Genomic DNA, 20,351 nt, shown 5'->3' with positions numbered 1-20,351 from the left:
CATGTAATACTGGGGAAAAATTTTTCCCATCCCTTGCCATTGTATGCGTGGATAACTGGTTCACATACACTTGTTTTAAACATTGTAGAAACAATATATCTGTAAAATATCGCAGCACTAAGGGCCTCATCTGTCCCAGGCTCAGCAACATGTTTCAGTGCTCGTTTCCATTTGACCATACTGTGAGATAACATTTGCGAAGCAGTTCCAATGTAATAAAAAGTGCTGATTTCATAGGGGATTGTAAATGACAAGCTCCGCGTCAAATTTAGCTGCTCTTTGGAGGTAAAAATGGAAGCGGAGAAAATTAAGAGCCCAGTATAATTAAACATCTTTCTGAACTGTTGCATTTTATATATTATGTTAGTTTTCAAAGGTGAGGGCCAAAGTAAATGTTTGGAATTCACTCTTGGCGCTGTGGCGTGGCAGAGATTGACGTGCGTTTACAGTTCCATCATGGATATTGGAAAAACCCCGCTCACTGTCGGTGCGAACGCGCTTGGCGCCAAGTCAAATGCACGGCGTGGAGGCATTTGCCCAATTAGTGTTTTAACAGCTGCTTAAAGTTTGTTTCAATGGGAAGAAAATTATTGAGCACAATTTTATGTAATTAGTAGAGCATAAAACACGTGGTGTGTCTAATTAAATGTTTAAAACTATTGACATTACGTAGCTACTGTTGAAGTAAATGAAGTGGAAAATCGTTATGATTTTTTCAGTTGGTAAATTGCTTCACAATGTGCTCAAAGGCCCATTTGATAAGATGAACTCAATCCTGATGTGGAGTGATGAGCACCGGGGCCTTTTGCACCCCACAGGTGTGCAAAGGTCTCAGCAAGTTAACTGGTGTGACTGGTTGGTATTTCGGGGCTTTCAAGCCCTTCCAGCGTGTGCTCCACTCTTCAGAGCACATGTTAAATGGAAGTATGTCCCTCTCCTTTGGTTCGCAACTCCTTTATCCACAGGGTGACAAACTGCGCATTGTAGAGCTGAAGCCCTCACTTTCTGATCCCCAAACAATAAAGCCATTGAGTAAAGATCAGCAGGAACTTACAAAAGATGAGGAGTTTGGAATTGCAAGCAAATTTGCTTTTGAAAGCTATTGTATTTAACAAGTTGTCGTTGAAGTATTTGGCCTTTGTTTTTGCACTTCTCAAGATAGAGATGAAAATGTAATTATGGATTATGCGATATCAGTTGTACGATTAATTTAAATGCAGTTGTTCTACCTGGTGCTTCTATCCAAGCTTATAATGTCCATGTTCTTATTTTTATTTACAGGAGCATTGAACAATGATGACTGTGAAAACAAACTTTTGAAATTATTTTTTTTCCTATTTTAATCAATACAGGTTTTACCTAGTTGCTGCTTAATGGCAGACTTTGTCATATGCAAGTCTTTCTCTTCTATTTCAAAGGCTATGTAGAAGATACAGTACAAAACTAGGGTGCAATGTTTAGTTGCAGTTGTGGCACTCACATCCAGGAAAGACAACAGAATAACACTGGATTTACACTGGGCTAACTGAGGGTTCACCCAGCTTTTTTGTACTGAGCATTTATAGATCTGTAAGCCAAGTTTATCATTCTATATCCTACTTTTAGTGGCTGTCAGTGTAACCATAAAATGAGCATGTGCATAGTGGAGAGGTAAATACTCCCTAAAAGAAATTGTATTTCAGGGAAGTAAATGAAAAAAAGAGAGCAGTTGCCTTTTTTTCTTCTGTGGTTTTGTATCTATCTGATTGTTCATTTGTTTTTTATGACCTTCAGGAGACCATGAAGCTTAGTGACCATTAAGCTGTGATTACAAGTTTGCATGAAACATGCTAGCACTGCCTCCCCCGAAAAGCAGCAGATCACTTCTCTGGTGAGGTAGGGTTGAAAATGTCATTACTCAGTGTCTTTCCTCCAAATACAGAAGCCCCATGTATGAAGTACTAATTCCTCTTTGTGACACAGCTTCAAGCCTATAGATTGAAGGGAGGTACGATTTTGAATCTTCTAGGAGGAGGAAGTTCTACTTAAAGTAATATGGGATTTACACCAGGGAAGGGCAAATGGCAGTAGTTCTTCCCTTTCCAGGGCCACCATCAGTCTGTTGTGCAAGTCCTTAAGGCAGACTCCCCTTACGGACACTGCAGTGCCTTTGATGATGGCTCACACTGCATAGATCCAAATCCAGAAGTCTATGGAATTCTCTGGTACAGGCTGGATTCTCCAAGAAAACAGATTTGCAGTTAGTTGCTGCTGTTGAGCCTTACTTCCTTTATTGGTAAGCCTTTTACTCCCAGAGGCATCCTACCCAAAAGCCTGAAAGAGAAGTTATTCTTCCTCTTACATAGAGAGGGAGAGAAGGGGGTAAGTACATATGAGCCAGACCTACTTTTTAGAAAACTAAAACTTTTAGCTGATTTCTGTCAATAACTGGAATTCTACTCAAGAACTAGCTGTCTTAAAAACTTCCTGGTACAGCATGGAAAATTACCTACATTTTCCTAGCATATCTGAAGCACAGAACAGTAAGAAATCCATCTTTTTCTTTGAGGATTCCTTTCAAACTTGAATGATTTTATCTGCTATTTTACATTGCCTAGCATAATCTTTAAAACTACACCGGTGGCTTTAGGAAGAGCAGAAGCGCTCATCCTTCACAAGATCATGGATTTGCAGAAGTTTGCTGTGTGTTTTCAGTGTGGGGCTTTTTGGAGGGCTGTAGCAGAAGCATCAGGGCTGCGTGAGGCTGTGGGGCTTCAGCTGTGAGCTGAAAGAGTTAATGTTCAAGTTCACCATGAGCTGTGTTTACTGGTCCTTTCTTACTCCTTTGTGATAATTGGCACCTCAGATTCTCTACTAATTAATTGGGTTGCAAGGGGCAGGTGGCGCCATTCTATTTTGATAATCCCTGTCAGCAATGTCTGTATAATCTCTTTGTTTAATTAAAATGAATTTGTAATAGGGGTGCGTGAACTTACAACAGTTTTTTTCCCTTGTCTTCCTTTCCCTCTTTCTCCCTCTCTCTCTCCAACCCTCCCCCTGGCTTTGCTTTGCTTCGCTTCAGTAGACGTTCACTGCTGGGGGCAGTTCTGCGGTTGTGGCACTGCCACAGTCCGTGTGCTATTGTCACTCTCTGAGCTCCTTGGAAATGTCTTAACTCATTAATAACACTCCCTAAGCCATAAGGCATTTATTTTGAAACGCTTCCCCCTTTTATTTATTTATTTTATTTTTTAAGAAAAGAACATATCTATAAAGAGATTTCAAAATTTCTTCCTACTTTAACCTAAGAACAGTTGCACTGAAGATTAAAATTATTTTAGTTAAACCCAAAATATTTAACCATTGAAACACATTCCTGTGATGTTTTATCAATTCATTGCTCGTGTATCTCCATGGCCTTGACAAAAATTTAAAGCAAGCAAACAAAACCCTATGCCAAAAGCGTTGCCTATCGGAGCTTGAGTCAGTTCAGGCAATATGAGCAAGGGTCAACTATTTTTAATACTTACTCACCAAGGACAGATTTCAGCACAGAGAGCTGAAAGTTTAAATTTCTGCTAAGACATGCACAGTTTCAGTGTGTATTTTATTATGGTTATTGAAACTTGCTCATGCCAACTGCAAATACAGAAGTGGATTGTAAACTTCAGCCTTCAGGAGGTTGTGTGGGCCTGAAGGTCTCCTCCTTCTCTGAGGGCCTCCCTGCTGTTTTGTCTAGCTCATAGTTGCATTCCAGAGCAGAGGACAGAACGTTACAAAAGTTGGAACCAAATACAGGATTGATTTTACAAAATCTTTAAACAGACGAGAAGGTGAAGGATAGATGCTGAAGGCTTCCTGTGCTGTGGAGGATATTTCACATCATGTGCTCATCTCCTCCAGTGGCCTGTTAGCTTGCTTCTGCTGGCTGCTGTTCAAGGGGAAAAATATGTATTTTTTTTATTATTATTCTCTCTTTTTTTCCCCCTGTGCCTGTACAAGAGGCATGCTGGAGCCTAGCAGAAACAATACCAATTTTGGACAAATTTAGCAGTAACCTGCTAATAGGTAACTAAAGCAGCCTCTCAAACTCTTGTCGTAATGTGAATGCACACACTTGCCTCGAATCTAAAAGGAAAGCAGAAAAGGTGTTATGTAGTAGTTTATTTACATTACCATCCCCTCTGCATTCAAGATGGGGCAGGTTAGGAATTGATTGTGGCATTCATTGTTTCTTTATTTGAAAAGGGTGCACAAAAGATTACTTCTTCAGTGGCATCTGTCTCAGCACTTCCTCAGATCCCTATGACTCTCCTGTTGCAGATACTTTTCCATGTTACATTTGATGTGTTCACTTGCATTGTGTGCTGAAGCCACACATCCACCCCATTTTTCAGTGGTGTGTTTACTGGTGACACAGATACATGGGAATGTCCCTATTGTATACCTTACAGAACTTGTGAATTGTGTGATGCCAGCCAATATGGTGATGCAGGGTGTGTTTCATGCTGCCTTTCCTACCTATTCCCTTCCTGGGCTGTCTCCCTGAGGTCCTTCCCCACTCTTACTGAAAAAGCAGCTGGTGCCTCAGTGTGAGCAGTTAAGGTCAAACAACACTCCAGTCATCTGTCAGTGATCATCACAGATGGGAAATCAGCTCATATCTAAGAGATGATGTCCTAAAATTACAGTGAAGAATGTTTTAAAAAGTCCCATTTGAAAGATTTAGATTTTTTTAGTATATGGCAATGAATTAGCATTTTCAGTGGGAGATTGAAGGATAAGCAGGCAAACTTGTCAGCATCCCCCTGCAGTGCTCTGAATGGATGCACAGAGCTGCCAGTGTTTGTAACCTCATCATTAGCCTCCCAGTAATTGCTCTTTGTCTGTTATCCTTGGTGTCTACACTCAAGTGATCAAATGAAAATTTCTGCTTTCATACAAGAATGCAAAATGAACTTCCCAATCCTCATCGTCAGGGAGAAGTTTGAAAATGTGATTTCCAAAAGCTTGAAGACAGCATGAAAAGAAAATCAAGAAATTCTCATGTTCAAATCATCTGTGTTTTTAAGAGTATCTGAAGCTACAAATGGGCTTTTACTAATAAATGACAATGAAATCATAAAATGAACGCTGTGCAAATGATTGCAGTATGCTTTTATCTCTCCTGAAAATCACAACCTGCAAAGATATAGGCAGTTTTCCAAATGTTTAGCCATTAGTATATGGCAGTGTGGATATGATTGCCACAGCCATAAGCTGTCTGGTCACTGTTTGCTAAGAGTGCTGTGCAGTGCCTGCTTGGCAAGAGAGTGGAAATTTCAGTTATGTTTCCTGGCATTTGTTAAGTTTCATGCTCAACTTTTGCAAGAGAGCAAAAAGCAATCCCTAAACTTTTCTAGAACTGGGATGTACCCACGGATTTGCCTGCATCACAGAAGTTGTTAGTTTTTTCTGTTGTAAAATTATACCTTTGAGGTACAGGACTGTGCAGATGTTCAAAAAAGAAAAAAATATCTCAATGTACACTGGCAGGAATAAAAGCACTCTGACATCTTAAAAAGCTCAGAAGGTCCAATCTAATCTTTTCTCCAAATTGAGTGTAACAACTAGGGATCAGCTCAGCAGCATCTAGCCCTTACAGCTGGTGTCTACTGTAAGTGTGACTACAATGTGTCTCATTTTCCTGTTGATTAAGAGTAACTAAGATGTATTGTGTAAAGGTGTGTCTTCAAAGTTATGTCTGTGCCACCACTCTTCTGCCCTATTAGTATGTGTCAGGTAATACTGATAGCCTGAAGGGTTTTGCTTGAGTTCTGTTTGTTTGTGAGTGCAAATGAAAACACTGGGGGAGTTGAAACAACTGAGACATGAAAGAGCTCTTGTGTTTGGGGAGTTAATTGAATTCCCATCCCTCTGGCTTTAGGCAACAGTGTGGTAGTTAGGGTTCGGCGGTCGGAAGATGTCCCGCTGTACAGAAAGATAAGAAGATAAGGCCCCTCTCCCTAGAGCCAATAACACTTGGTTTGTGATATAAGTAGACGGAAGTGACGTTGTAAACTCAGGGTATATAATGCTGTATCACCTACCAATAAATGCCATTTGCCGTCCACCACATTGGTGTCTGTGAGCAGATGGACTGAGCGGCCTGGGGTTGGTCGCCGTGCCATTCCTACGCCACCCAAAGGCAACACAACAGACTCCCAGGCAGTTTAATGGTTTCTTTGCAAGTATCTTCTCATTGTGACTATTATATATATGCAGTGTTAACAGACTCCTAATTCAAGTTACGTTACTGGGTTTCTGAGATATGTATGTAGTATACACAAAATATACTACTACTACTAACATGGAAGCCTGATGGGGCATTTCAGTTACCTGCATTCCTCCTATTTTAAGTCTCAGGTTTCATGGTTTACTTAGAGTCCTTTTCCTTGCAGACTTAATTCTTGATCACAACAGGCAAGTATGAACACATTTGCTCTCTATTACTCTGTAGAACAGAGGTGGAAACTACTAAAATGCAGCATTTAATTTGTGAAAATACAGCTCTGAACCTGAATCATTATATATGGTAACTTCCGTCCAAGTTTTAGTGTAGCAAGACCTGAGTACCTCCCAATGTCATCCTCTTCCGCTAAACATTAGTAACAATGGAATAGCAATTCTGTTGCAGCTGCTACCCTGCAGTCTTTGAAGGAATTGCATGAATGCTAGAAACTGAATAAAAATTACTTATGTCACTTACTGCTGTGTAAATACATTGAGTTGAATCTCTGATGCTGCTGGCTATTGACTTATTTGTTGTCTTTTTGAAGGTCTGAGTCTTGGTAGAGATTGATGCTATTCAAGGTTTTGTAGGATAGTTCCTTTAAATTTATCATTACTTGCTTCAGTAGTGGTTTGGGGGGGAGGGGAAGTAGATAAATCTTGAGTCTTCAATATAGCACCCTTATGGGTCTGTTTATCAAGAATTAAGATCAAGACTAAGAAGTTACTGAAGTGATCAAGATGCTGAATCATGCAACATACGAATTTTTGACGAAGAGCTACGCATTTTGGATTTGTGTGGCTTATGGAGGAGAAAAGAGTCTCCTAAACTGTCAGAAGCTTGAAATCCAAGCTCTCTGTGTATGTCTCTTTTATCCTAAGAGCTACTTAGCATGCTTTTTTTCTTTCCTTTTTTTGTTTTTCTCTGCAACAGGCAAGCTGTCAGCACCAGGATGTAACCTTGAAAAGGAGTAACAGTTGTTGCAGTAAAGCTTTTAAGCATTATGGTGGCTGTGCTTTCATACTTCGACTGTTTTTAAACTGTGCTTTTTAAAAGGTAAAGAGTTGCTCCTAAAGAAGCATGGAAATAACATCTTGATTTGGTAACAGTTCTGGGAAATAGCACTTCTTCGGTATGCTTGAATTAAATAGGGTGAATGAAAAAAAATGTTTTTAAAAAGCAGTATTAGTTCAGGGAGCCCATTGCATATATTAGTGTTATTGTAGGATTATTGCCTATTCAATATTTAGCCAGGATACAAGGTCACAGCCACTCTGGCAGCTGATTGACCACACTTGGCCAGCAGACAGCTTGCCTATCATACTCACACACCACTGCATGGTGTCATACGGCCTTCCTCATGCTCTTCAGTGGGGCATGTCACTCTTCCCTAGTCAGCTCTTTCTGTTGCCTTTGAGATAGCTTGCCATTGGCTTCTAGCTTTGAGACCGTATTTGCATCCTACACTTATGCATAAAGTACTATCTCAGTGTATATATTTTAATAATTGTAGCACATCAACCCTAAAGCAAAATACTGTCACTGGAATAGTGGCTTTTTACTTATCAGAGAAGGGCTACAGTAAATGCTTTCAAGCTGCATTTGCATATCGCTGGGAAAGTTTAGGCAGCACTTATAGTGTTTTAAGAGTTGTAAAAGAATTGCAGTCATCCCCTCTAAATTTGCAATTAGAATATTCAAATAGCTGCATTTCATTATATCAGTTTCTAGACTGTTATAAACTTGTGCAAGCTTATAGGTGTGAAGAAAGCAAGTAGTACCACTATTAGCCAGTGTCCTAGCAGGGTTAGAGGGCTTTTCAACTGAAAATGAACGATAAATATCTCATTCACATCCCCCTTTACAAAGCTATTTGTGAGTAGCTCTTGAGAACAAGATGGGACTAACCTGTTCATGTCATGTTACTTCAGCCTGAATAGGTTTGTGGTTATTGCCCCATCTATCTGGGGAAAATCCCTTGCAGAGGTTTTAAAGAGATCATAATCAGCTGCAAGGTGATATGTTAAAAGGACTACCAAAACCACTGATAGAAATCTGAAGCACTAAAGAAGCAACCACTGGAGACAGAAAATTCAGACAACACAGCAACTGTATTGATTTCTTCTTCCTGAAATAACAAACCCATTCTTCACTTAAAATTAGCAATCGGCAGGGGCTGGGTCACCCAGTTCATGATCCAGACCCCACTTTCCCTGTTCCCAAGGAGTGTGGAGGTGTGGGCAGGCCAGATGTACCACGCTGGTGCACTCTGGTATCTTCCTTGACACCTCCTCTTCTGCAGGGTCTCAGGGAGGTGTGCATCTTTCCTCTTGCTAAAGACAGAATTCCCCTGCGATGGTACAGAGGAATCAGTTTCAAGAATAACATATCTTTTGGGTGTCTCTGCATGAAAGTGAGGCCTGTTGTGGTGAAAAAAGCATTAGCATCTCTGGTTCAGATTGGTCGGTGTGTGCAGCAGCCTTCTGAAGCTGCACAGAAGCACGTCTCAACTGATGAGCAGAGGAAAGAAAAAAGCTGACATTTAAAAAGCTGTCTTTTAGAATGATCAATCTGGGAAACGCTTTTCCCAACCCAGGATCATACATAAGGAGGTTTTCATTAGATGCCGTGGTACTTATGTGTGCTCGTGGTATATAGGTTATTAAAGCCGCTTAGGCCATAGAAAATAATGCCTGTGGAGATGTGGTGATCATCAGTGATCAGTATGTAAGCTGAGCTCAAAATCAGAAGGGTCTGCTAACTTCAGTAGGCTGCTAGTCTGATGTTAAGTATCAGAAAGCAAATTAGTAATAAAGTAATTGCAATCATCTCTAGTTTATATTGGGGCTCTGTAGCACCCTTAACCTATGCTGGAAAATCTTAGTCTGAGTGATAGGCATTGTAGATAGGAACACTGAGCTCCCTTACAGTGCTGAACTCCAGGTCTGTACAGTGATAGAATAGGATACAGACAGATGTTTGCTGCTGGAACAGGCATGCTGGTCTTAATACATTACTGCTTATCTGCTGATGATTACTGCCTTTCTTCCAGAGAGATGGCAAAACCACTGAGTGCTTCTCATCTGCTTTGGTATAAGCTTGGATATCTCGCCTAAGCTGCTGTTGAAGGCTGTTTAAACTAAGCCCAGCTGCAAAATAGATGGGGGTCTTGCACTATTCCCTCTAGCTAGTGTTTTACAAGGAGCAATAACATTTCAGCGGAGACAGAAATACATGTGATAACTTTCTGTGTGACTTAAGAAGTTACAAAAAAGCCCTTTGTAAGATCTCTGCCATGATCTGGATGAAGAAGATAGGAAGGGACATTGCTGTTACATTGTATGTACCTACAAACCCACCACTGACCTGATAACCATACATCTTCTTAGTATGTAACTCTTTAAAGTCATCGTAATCAACTCTTAGGGTTCCTGAAGCTTGGAGTCAATTGAAAATATACTGTATTTTCAATTGTTCATTTTTGTTAGCAGCATTTACGAGGTATACAGATGTATATGGTAGCTTCCTCCATTATTCGTGCTGCAGGTTCCCACAGAAGTAGAGAAACAGCATCTTTGCAATTAGGAAAATAAGCAGTGGAGTTAAAGAAACAAAACCAATGCTTCAGACATACAGATTTCAAATAGAGAGTGTTTCTTTAACTCAGATCTGATTTTGGAGCTAGGAGTGGGATGTGTATTTCAAGAGATGACATTAATACCTGCTTATGTGAAGCTGTGTGATACTGTGGCTAGTGTTTACAAGGAAAAAAGTAAACATCTTAAAGATAAGATACCATATGCTTCCTTAAAAAGCAAAGGGTGTTGAATTTGCAATGATGCATGCTTAAATTAATGGAGGTAAGAATATACTGCTACATGGCATGACAATTCAGTGGAACTATCTTTACATACAGCTTGTGTTTCATGCAGTTTTACTGACCAATTCCACAGGATGATTTGAAAAATAATAAACACATAAACAGTTGAAAAGCCAGGTTGGACCATGTCTTAAGTAGTTCTTAAATACACTGCCTCAGCCATAAAAATAGCTCTGAATTGCTTCTGGATGTTTCTTGCTTTAAGGTTAGAGGCATTATGTTCATGCATTGTGTAGACTGCCTGCATGACTTGCTGCAAAGTTCATTATACTGCTAAGGCTGTCAGTGGTATTTATGGATATTCATGTGCAGTGAACCCTTGAACCTCAGCTGGTCATCTGAGCTTTGCTTGTAGTTAAGAGTTGTGTTTATGCTTAACATTGGTAGCAGTATTTAATTGCTCCCTAGGAAAAATAATTGCAATTTGAACTCAAGTCGTATAGTGGACAAGGGACTGTAAAATTGCCAGGCTCACAGGAAGGATCATCCTTCTTATACAAGTGTTAATTGTTAGACTTCTGTTTTCTGACTCCCGTGTCCAGAGTTTGGAAATAAATGTGGAACAAGTATATAAATCAATCTGTGCTGTGTCCCACTCCCATTTAAATCAGTAATGGCAAAAATTGTGTTATGGAATTAATCCTATTTCAAAAATATTTTCCAGGCATTTTTCATGTCAGCTGCAAACGGGAGAAAAGGTGATGATGCCATTTTGCAATAGAGAGGAGTGGAGATCTCGCCTTATACTCATCTGAAGAATTTCTAATTCAAAGTATTGTAATGCTATCCGTGCTAAAGTTTCAGTTCTCATAATATAATATCAGATGAGAAAATCCTGCGTAACGTCTGGTATGTCAGCAGCACTGTTATGGTTCTGAGCCTAGGGGTGGTATACGTGTCTTCAGAGTTGCATTTTAGAGCTCTCCTGCCAGTGTAAAGGGAGTTTATATTTCTGTAACTCTAGTGGGGATTCCTTTGGCTTGACACAATCCGGGGAATGTCTTTCAAACCATGTACATGCACAGAACAGATGGCTTTCATGGGAAGCAGGAACTACCGTTCAGCATATAAGACTTCTGTCCCGCCCCCATTTCTTGGTAGCTTTGACTTGAAATAATCCTTCCACAAATACTGTGTGACGGGAACAATGTCTTGATTCTCCCTTTCTCCACCCCTCTCTTTTTTCATTTTCTTGTCAAATTCAAGGAAAACTGCTTTTCTCAGATTCTGAGGGGGCGAGGGAGTTGAGCTTTAAATTCAGTTACTGCTAAATTTAAGCGTTTGGAATGAATGCTGAATTACTGAAACTAAACCTTAGTAGATAATTTGACAATACAGGGTACTATTTCCTTCCTTTTGGACACTGATGCAATCTGACCAAAAGTCAGAAATGTAATTATTGACTGAAATGTAACTGCATATGAAAAATCATTTTTAGAATGTAATGCATTTGCTTGTAATCTGATGAAATATGATTGTCTTGTAGTCTTATATAGCAACATCAGTAAGTGGTATGTTATGATAGGGTATGATCACGAGAAGATGATTAAAAATCATATTTTATGCAGTTTTCACACCCTTGCACTTATAAGGTTGTCACCATAAATGGATTATTAAATAATAAATTGGCTACCCCCTGACTCATTAAATGATTCTGCTTTCTTATAATCATGTGTTTGCTTTCCAAGTCTTGCGGCGTAGGAAATTAGCCGTTTTTGCTTACAAAACAGCAATAATAGAGCTACTTCTGTTTCTGTTGTATTACCCACTCCTCTGCACTCTTGTAAGTCTGGCAGTCAGTTTCTCATAGATTTTGCTGATAAAAAAGGTAAGAACAAGGAACCATATAAAGGGAAACAAGGCAACTTCAAAAATGTGGTACGTAGATATCTCTTTAATAAAATCAGGATTTGACCTGGAAAACATTTCCTAGTTACTACAAAGAACAGAAGCTGTAAGTTAATATTCAGCTGCCTGAATATTAATAATGATAAATACTTATTATAATAATAAGAATTATAATAAACAATAATGAATTACAACCTAACATTAAAGAGAAAAAAATAAGAGTAGTGTATTGTAATTCTTTAATTGGAAATCTATCATCGTGGAATTGTTACTTGGATACAACTCATACTCTTATGGAAATGTGTTTCCTTTTATTAGCAGGTCAATTTATTTGATGATATTACAGAATTGTAGTTTAATCTACTAACCCTACATCATATTGATACTGTCCAGGTACATGTTTTAAATAAGCATGTAACTTCTAGTTTCTAGTTCTTATTTTCCACCTGAATATTTCCAAGCGATGAGATTAACATATTATCCTGCAGCCACAGAACTATATTAGCACATCTTAAAGAAAGTACATTCAGAGAATATACCAAAATTAGATGAGTCAAAATTAATGAAAAATGTGGCAAAACTGAGCCTGGTCATGGGGTATTTATGTTAGACTTGAGTGAATATAATGGGACTTGAGAGCATAAAACTGTAATGTCTGTCTGAATCACATCTCTTTAAAGATAGTAGGGAATTGTTCAAGAAAAGAAGTTGCATTTCTGTGTTTGTTTTGATCACATCAGATTTGTGAGTGTTCCATCATCTTCTAGTTTTCATCTGAGAGTAGGAGAATTACCACAGCCTGATGATGGTTTAAAGACATTGAAGATACCAGACTTGCATTAGCACATGAATGGGCCATGCAGATGTTGCTGAATTATCCCAGCCAAACAAGAAACACTTTAACCTCTGTCTTCTTGGATGTTTTGGTGGAGGTACATGGAGTGCCATGGGAGTCAGGAAATAATATATATAACACTATATAATTGAATGTCATTTATACTTGGGAAGTTTAGTGGTAGAAGTTTAATATGCCCCCAAAAGCTTCCTCTAATACATCACTGAGAGGTCTGTGCCGGCCCAGTGTGATTTCATGGAATAAATGTGTCAGTATGGTTTTGGTGTATGCACATGCTGCTTTCCAGAGATTGGGCAAAATTCCTTTTGTGGTACCAGAGCTGCCAAGGATCAAGCAATTATTATGCATTACCTGAGCATTCCTTTCAGCAATGACTGACTCAGCTGAGTTCAGCATCATAAAACGCTGGGCTAGTTATTCCTGATGAAAGCAAGCACTTATTTTGGTTGCAGTGCGTGGCTGGGAGCTTACTGAATGACAATTTTCACTTTATGAATGTGTAACAGTTAAAAAGTGTGTTGCTGCTTGATGCAGTGAGGCCTATACCACTAATTAGATTTCACATGTTTTTTTGAGCGTTATGAGTTCTATGGATGAAGCTGGAGCCTGCATGCCAGGGCAGTGTACTGATGGTGCCCTGCAGCAGAGGAGGTAGTGGCAAGAGCTGCAGGCTTTCAGTGCATGGAAATTTGCAACCAATTCTTATCTTAGATAAGGTGTTTCAATTATGCAAAAGTCTTCATCAGTGAAGTCTCAGGAATCAGAACTGTCCCCAACGATGAGCACACAGATTGTGCCATTAATATTTGCTTCCTTGTACACTGAGATGTAGGAACAATGTCCCTGCTCATTGCAGGGGGGGTTAACTCGATGACCTTTAAATGTCCTTTCCAACCCAGACTACTCGGTGAGTCTGTGACGGTTTTCACCTTGCCAGATAAAAAAAGCATGAACTGCAGTAGCAACTCAGACTGCAAACAGCTTATGCTATGTGTTCTTGAAGGAGCATGTTTTTGAAAGACAAATTCTGCATAACCCTTAAAAACTGTGTTTAATGCTTATTCAGAGAGCTAGCAGGGAGATCATAAAAAGTGACACCTATATTTATGGCGTAAGTAAGAAGATCTGTGCTTTGATCCTGCAAAATCTTAGCATAGTGCTCTGCCGCTGAGCCTTGTTCCTTCTGACGGCATGAGATATCCCACATACCCCACTCGGTCTTTTGACTGCGACCCTCAGCAAGACAGCACCAGTCGCTGCTGCTTTGGGTGTGGAATATGCCCACTAGAGAGCTGGTTTGTGATTACCAGCTAATGTTACATAGCCCGCCCTAGAGCTGTTGGAGAAAAATAAATCACTGCAGAGCTGTCCTGGATTTAAGCCACTGAAAGGCCTGTAAAAATATTTGTTATCCCATTACCTGAGCTGGCCAGCCCTTTCTCTGGACTTTAAATTGTTTTACACATTTTTCATTGGCCATTTTGAATAGGTTTAGGCAGGCAAGCTGAAAAAGTAGGTTTTGGCAGCTGGCGCAGGAAGTGCGCATTTGCCATTTAAGTGCATGTAAATAGGGAAAAGTCCCATTAAACTGCAGTTGATGAGACCGTGTACAGTGAAATGAAAACCGACCATTTGATAGAAATAGGTGATGCTATAGAAGATTTTTTTTTATGGAACCTAAAAATTGTTCCCATTTCCTCGTAGAGTGGTTTAAGACATTCTAGCCTTTCTTGCTGTCACTCCCAATGTCTTGCTTACATCTGCTTCTTTGTGGAGGTCTCTCTCCTTGAAAATGCTTTCAGGACACCCACGGCATGGCTTGTAAGATCTGATAGAAGGCATATCTATAAAATAATCAGGCCTGGTTTTGGCTCATGTGTGTTTCACACTCTCTGTTTCCCCTGGGGAGGCTTGACTCCCGTTCTTGGGAATGGCTGAGATATCTGAGCAGCCAACCTCATCGTGGAGCTTCCCCCAGAAAGCGCAACAGTCCAGTTCCTTTGAGATGAGTGCTTCCTAGACTAGTGGAGAGAGAGCAAGAGAGAGACTTTTCTACATTTAAACAGAATGATTTACAGGTAAAGGAGCTTGCTTAGCACATGATTTGTTTTACATGCAAAAGTTATTGGGGATTACACTTTTAATGCTGGTTTTCAGCTGCAGACAGAGAGCTGCTACATCTCCAGATTTGTTCCAGCTCCTTGTTTGGGGCCAAGATTTTGTTCCTCTGCACTCTCTGGCTGCTGAGGATTGCTCTGCAAGGAAGGCTTTGGGGGACTTTTGCAAGAGATTGCTTAAACAGCCAATCCTTGCTCCACTCACACCAGCGAAGGAAATCCTGTATGAACTGGAAAGTGTTAGAAAGGATTTAATGAGATTATCATGAACTGTTACTTCACAAAAAAAAAATCTTAAACCCTCAAGCAGCTGTACTGTGTAACTGGGGACAGGTGAAGGAATGCGAGGGACTAAAGAAACTGTCTACTTATTTAAAGAGGCAGAGCCAAGGGTGGGTTTTTTTTGTTGTTGTTGTTGAGTAAGTATTTTAGCTAAAACACAAGCAAACAAAATGTGCTGCCAGAATAAGCGACACTGTTGAAGTCTCGTATCTTCCAGTGCAAATTTATTGTTAATAATATTGTGGAAGTGAGCAATACTGAAATTAATTCTTGAGAATTCAGTAGCCCAGGGGACTATGCAAGCTCCTATTTGCCTTCATCATACCAGTGAGGAGTGACACAGAGAGGTTGTATTTTGCCCTTGCCACATTAGGGACTACTTTGGAGTTTAGATGCGTCTTCTGTTGTAATACAAAGAAATGGAGTGAAATTTGGTTGTTGGTTTGGTTTGTTTTCAGTTGTCTTTTTGGTTTGGTTTTTTTTTTTTTCCTAACATTTGCTTGTGGTAAACCTGTAAATACAGCTGAGATGTATTTGTATGCCAAGTACTGCTTTGACTTTACGACACTGAAGTCATGAAATGCATTTACTTTCTGTGTGTTTGGTTACTTCTGTGATCTTTGTGCACCTGTCACTATAGAAAAGTTATAAATAGTGGGTGTGTATTATGGCATTAAGCTCCCTGGAGGTCTGGGTACCTAAAGCCAAGTGTGGTTTTAGGTGCTATTGTGGTTCTTCAGAGTGATCTGCTGTGAAATCCAACCTACAGAACAATGTGATTGCAAAGAGGAACATGTTGTTTGCTCAGTTAAAAAAAAAAAGTTATTTCAACTGGAAATTGTTAACCAGTAAGAGGTATGGGAATAAAAAATATCCTCTGCAAGAATTTAGTGTTGGATTTATTTTGGCAGATGCCTATCTTGAGTTTGTAGGCCAGTTTCCAAATCCATCAGACATGCATTTAGGGTGGGGGATGAATCTACATCCTTCTCCATTTATTGCTTGTGAGAATACCTTGGAGGCTGAAATGCAGGCTGTGGTGGAAGGAACTATTGAAACATGAAATTTTGTACTGATACAATACTGTACCAAAAGACTCTTCTTTAACTTGGTGAGAACACTTTATGTTTTAAAAGCATTGCCTATTATTGTTATGCAAGTTTAAACCTGTTAGTGTAATTTTTCTCAGTTATAAAGGAAGAGAAAATTTTCAGTAGAGTGGCTTATTGCTGTAGGTTTAACCTTGGTTTTCCACACTTTCAGTTTGGCATGTTAGCTGTCATTATAACCACCTAGAAAGATCCCACCCAGCAAGGAGATGTTCAGTTTGCCTAATAACGTACCAGGCAGGAGTCCGCGTGTGCAGAGATGCACATGCATTGCTTAAGCTACCTAACAGCATACTGAGAATAGGACTGAGCCCGTCTGCCCTCAACCCTTCAACCCTTTCTTCTGGCCAGACCAGAGGGCTAAATTTAGGTTCCCAGGTGGCAAAACAAGCTGAAGAGCAGCTACCAGCTCTGCCTGCAGCAGGCAAGCGGATTGGCTCCCAGGGACAGGGGTTTTGGCCCAGGTTGGTTGCGGATCTCGTCTACGGATGAGAGAGGAAAGCCCTGAAAAAATAGTATGATTAAAAGATTTTTTCTGAGGGTAGATACAGCCCTCTCTTTGTTCTCCTCCCCTCTGTACCCAACCATCAAGGTAAACCATCCATCCCTGTTGGTGTTCCTCTTCTGTTGTCTTGCAGGCTTATTCTTTGGCATGTTGAGAGGGAAAGGAGAAACAGAGATTTGGGAGGCACAACTGCTCCTGCCGTGCTAACCAGGAAGGCAGTAATAAGCTACTTCTGAAACTGGTTTTGGATATTTTAGGCTTTGGAGGAAAGAGCGACTTCAGAGAAGGAAAAAGTAATTATCTAAATTAGCTTAGATCAGAAAGAATCAAGCAAAGCTGCAAGAGATTTGCTAAAGTGATGGGAGTAGGCAGGTTAAAGTAATTTTGGCAAGCACACATTGTCAAAAGCAAAATACTGGTATATTTCCTGGATGCTGAATTAACTCTGAGTACAAAAAATATCCTTTATGTCCTCTTGAACAAGTAAATGGAATCTTCTGCTTTGCACAGTGAGAAAAGCAGATAAAACATTTTACTCCAGCTGGCAGATAAAGCTGATTTCTGGAAGTGACCACGTGGCTCAGTGAGTGCCACATCGGTTGGGGAATACTGCATTCGGATCTGGCCATCTCAGCTCATTAAAAGGTGCAGCAGAAATAGGTGGGTGACTTAAATACGAGATGAACTATCTCCTAAAGGAGCAAGGAATTTAAAATTTGGGGGCTGGTTAGAGAGGACTTCAATAAGAGGAGACAGAAGAAGGAAAATAAAATAATACATATAAAAAGAGGAGGCAAATTAGATTTTTCCATTTAACCTTTTACATAATAAAAGACAGGAGACATCCCAATGAAATTACAAAGCAGTGCATTTAAAAATTAATAAAAAGCAAATACCTTTTATTGGAGACAGGAATATGGACAAGCTGAGCTGTTGGTCTGCCCTATTGTTTCAGTGCAGCGATCGCTATGTTATATGATCTTTTGGGGATGCCTTTAGCCTTTGTATCTACGTGCAGTTTTGTTTTGACATAGTCTGAGACATCTGGGCACAGTCTGCTCTGGCTCAACAGCTGAGTAGATATAGCCACTGTGGTAGTGGGAGCTGCAGCAGACAAATTGTTGTGGGGTGCTAAGCTGTTTGAGCTGATGGTGGCTGCATGACTCCCAGTTTGTGGGGGTAACTGCTGGTTGTAGTACCACAGAAAAGTCTGTGCAGGTTCTCATTGCAGTATCAGGCAGAGTGCGACAAACACCTATAAATAATTGTTTCTGGTTTATTAAGTCGAATGCATGTCCAAGCTCCTTTAACTTTTCTGAATAGCCACCTTTTACAAAGCTACCTCCTTACAATGATTTATTTTATTGAAACTTGTAATCCAAATGCTGTGTAGCCAGGATCTTGCTAATGAACACTTCAGTTAAGACTGAACACAACTTTATAGACAGGGCACTTGGGCTGAAATCTCAGCCTTTAGTTAGTGTCCCGATTCCCTCATGTGATGAAATGGATGGTTTGCTGTCTGTATTTTAAAAAGAATATGTTGCAACACTTGATACACAGCCACAGCAGTTTCTCACTAGGAAATGTCTCTCCTGAAGGCAGTCAGTGTCCAAACTACTGCTGAGAATGGCTTAAATAAAAATTCAGAGAAACAGTTAGTGGTTTTCATAATGCTATCATCTTGGACATTGTCCCTTTTACTGGAAGCTACTAGATCTTTGTCTGCCTGAAAACTACTTCCTTCTCAATATACTTTACCTGTGGTTTAATCCAAAGGTCTTTTCACCTCTCCTGGCAGTGTGCTGCTGCTTTTCTCAAGGATCAGTCACTTTTGACATATAACTGAGAAAAAAATGGTTTTAAATTGGAAGGAAAACCTCTGACAAACCAGCCCTGGAAAAGCAGCAGAACTTCCCCATGATGAGATGCATCATGCTGTGAACTGATCTCCCAAACTGCAGCAACAAGCCCTCCATCACTGACAGCATCTAAACCTGAAAAGGAACACACTGAACTCTTCAGGGCCCCCTGTCCAAGGCTTTGGTTGATGAGTGTTTGCACTTTGTGCTTATTTCTAGTCATATGAAAAATGCCTTAGCTCACTGTTACTCCTGCGGTGTCCAGATGTGGAGAGTAGAAAGTTTATATGGTGTAAGTAAGTTTCAGAGTTAACAAGCATGTTCTAGCAAAGCAAATCGTACCTTGTTTTGAGAGTCATTTCATGTTGTCTACAGATACAGGGAATAAAAAAGATGTTTGAGAGCTAGGTATGATGGTTTATTTAGGCTGCTTGTTTCCATGAAAATTTGCGGTCTGTAGAGTCTGTTTTTTCCGTAAGGATGATGCCGTATGAGAATTCAGACTTTATAAATGAAGCTGGGCCCTGCTGGTAAGTACATTTCTGAGCAACACATGCATCAGCTGCTGTGTGCTCTTATTTCCTCCTGACTCTCCTGATTTAAAATAAACGTGCAGACTGAAACAGAAGGTTTATAAATCTAGTTTTAATTCTTGTGAAATCAGGAAAATCTGAACAGAGGTGTCAGTCATAGCAACAGATGAAATGTTTCAGTGGTTAGTGATGTTCAGAATATATTCTTTACAAACGCATGCATTGTTTGAGGTAATGAGTGTATTTGCGTATGGTGAAAAATAGGTTCGTGAGTTCTTAAGGGTGTGATTTGCTTTAAACATGTTTTGAAATTGCTATGGTTTTAGGAAATATTTTGAGAAATTGCTTAGTTTTTGTAAATATGTGGCAAAAATAGAGAGAAGGGGGTTGGTTGGTTGGCGTGCTTTTATTTGTCTTAAAGACTTGCTAAGCCCTTTGTTTGCCTTCCCTCCTCCTTACAGTCGTCGTCGTCGTCCCCCCCCCCCTGCCACCCCAATTTGTTAAAGATGGATTGTTGCCTGTGGTAACTGCAGAGAATCTGTTGAAAAGCATGATTTTAGAAGACAATGGGCCCTAAATATACTGTGGCACAGCTTTAAACTTTATTAAGTGTGTCTTGGACTATCCTCTCCTCTCCAGAGTTAAAGGGAAGAAAAGTTTGGCAGCCTCCACGCTGTGAGTGTGATTGATGCCCAGAACATCTGAGGGACTTTTGTGTCCAGCGTGCTCTCCATGAGTGCATAATGTGTGAATACTCAAATAAGGTCAGCCCTTATCAGATGTAATCTAGGCCTGAAAGCAGATCAGCAGTGACAGTCATACCACATACGTGCGAACACAAATCATCCTTGCATGCTTTGGACAAGTTATGGGATTTTCTCCCTTCTTGCTCCTGTTTTACCCTTTCCAAATGGGAGGAAGGTGACAGAGGGGAGGGGAAACTTTGGCAGATCTCCGGAAAGAGAAAAAAAAAGACAAACCCCAGAGGAATACGTGCCTGGAATACTAGACGGGCCCCTAAACCAGGCAGCAGGGGGATGGAAAGGCAAGGCAGTGGCAGTCCCTGTGCAGGGCCTGGGGTATGCTGCTCAATGTGGGGCTGTCAGTGG

At 40.2% G+C, this 20,351-nt stretch overlaps 1 protein-coding gene across 7 annotated transcripts in view; it reads left to right on the top strand.

Annotated features, from left to right (window-relative positions):
• The window catches only part of BMPR1B (bone morphogenetic protein receptor type 1B), a 246,114-nt gene that overhangs the window by 149,717 nt on the left and 76,046 nt on the right, over positions 1 to 20,351 (top strand). The window contains exon 1 of one of the 7 annotated variants that reach the window (XM_065691624.1): positions 2,283 to 2,361. The exons of the other annotated variants lie outside the window; for them this stretch is intronic. The gene's annotated coding sequence lies outside the window, so the exon portion shown is untranslated. Of the gene's footprint in view, positions 1 to 2,282; positions 2,362 to 20,351 lie in introns of those variants that run through there. 7 annotated transcript variants of the gene reach the window in all.

Source organism: Lathamus discolor, chromosome 1 (genome assembly GCF_037157495.1).
Source record: "Lathamus discolor isolate bLatDis1 chromosome 1, bLatDis1.hap1, whole genome shotgun sequence".
Classification (NCBI taxonomy): domain Eukaryota; kingdom Metazoa; phylum Chordata; class Aves; order Psittaciformes; family Psittacidae; genus Lathamus; species Lathamus discolor.
The sequence above is the reverse complement of the archived record's forward strand: the minus strand, read 5'-3'. Positions and strand labels throughout refer to the sequence as shown.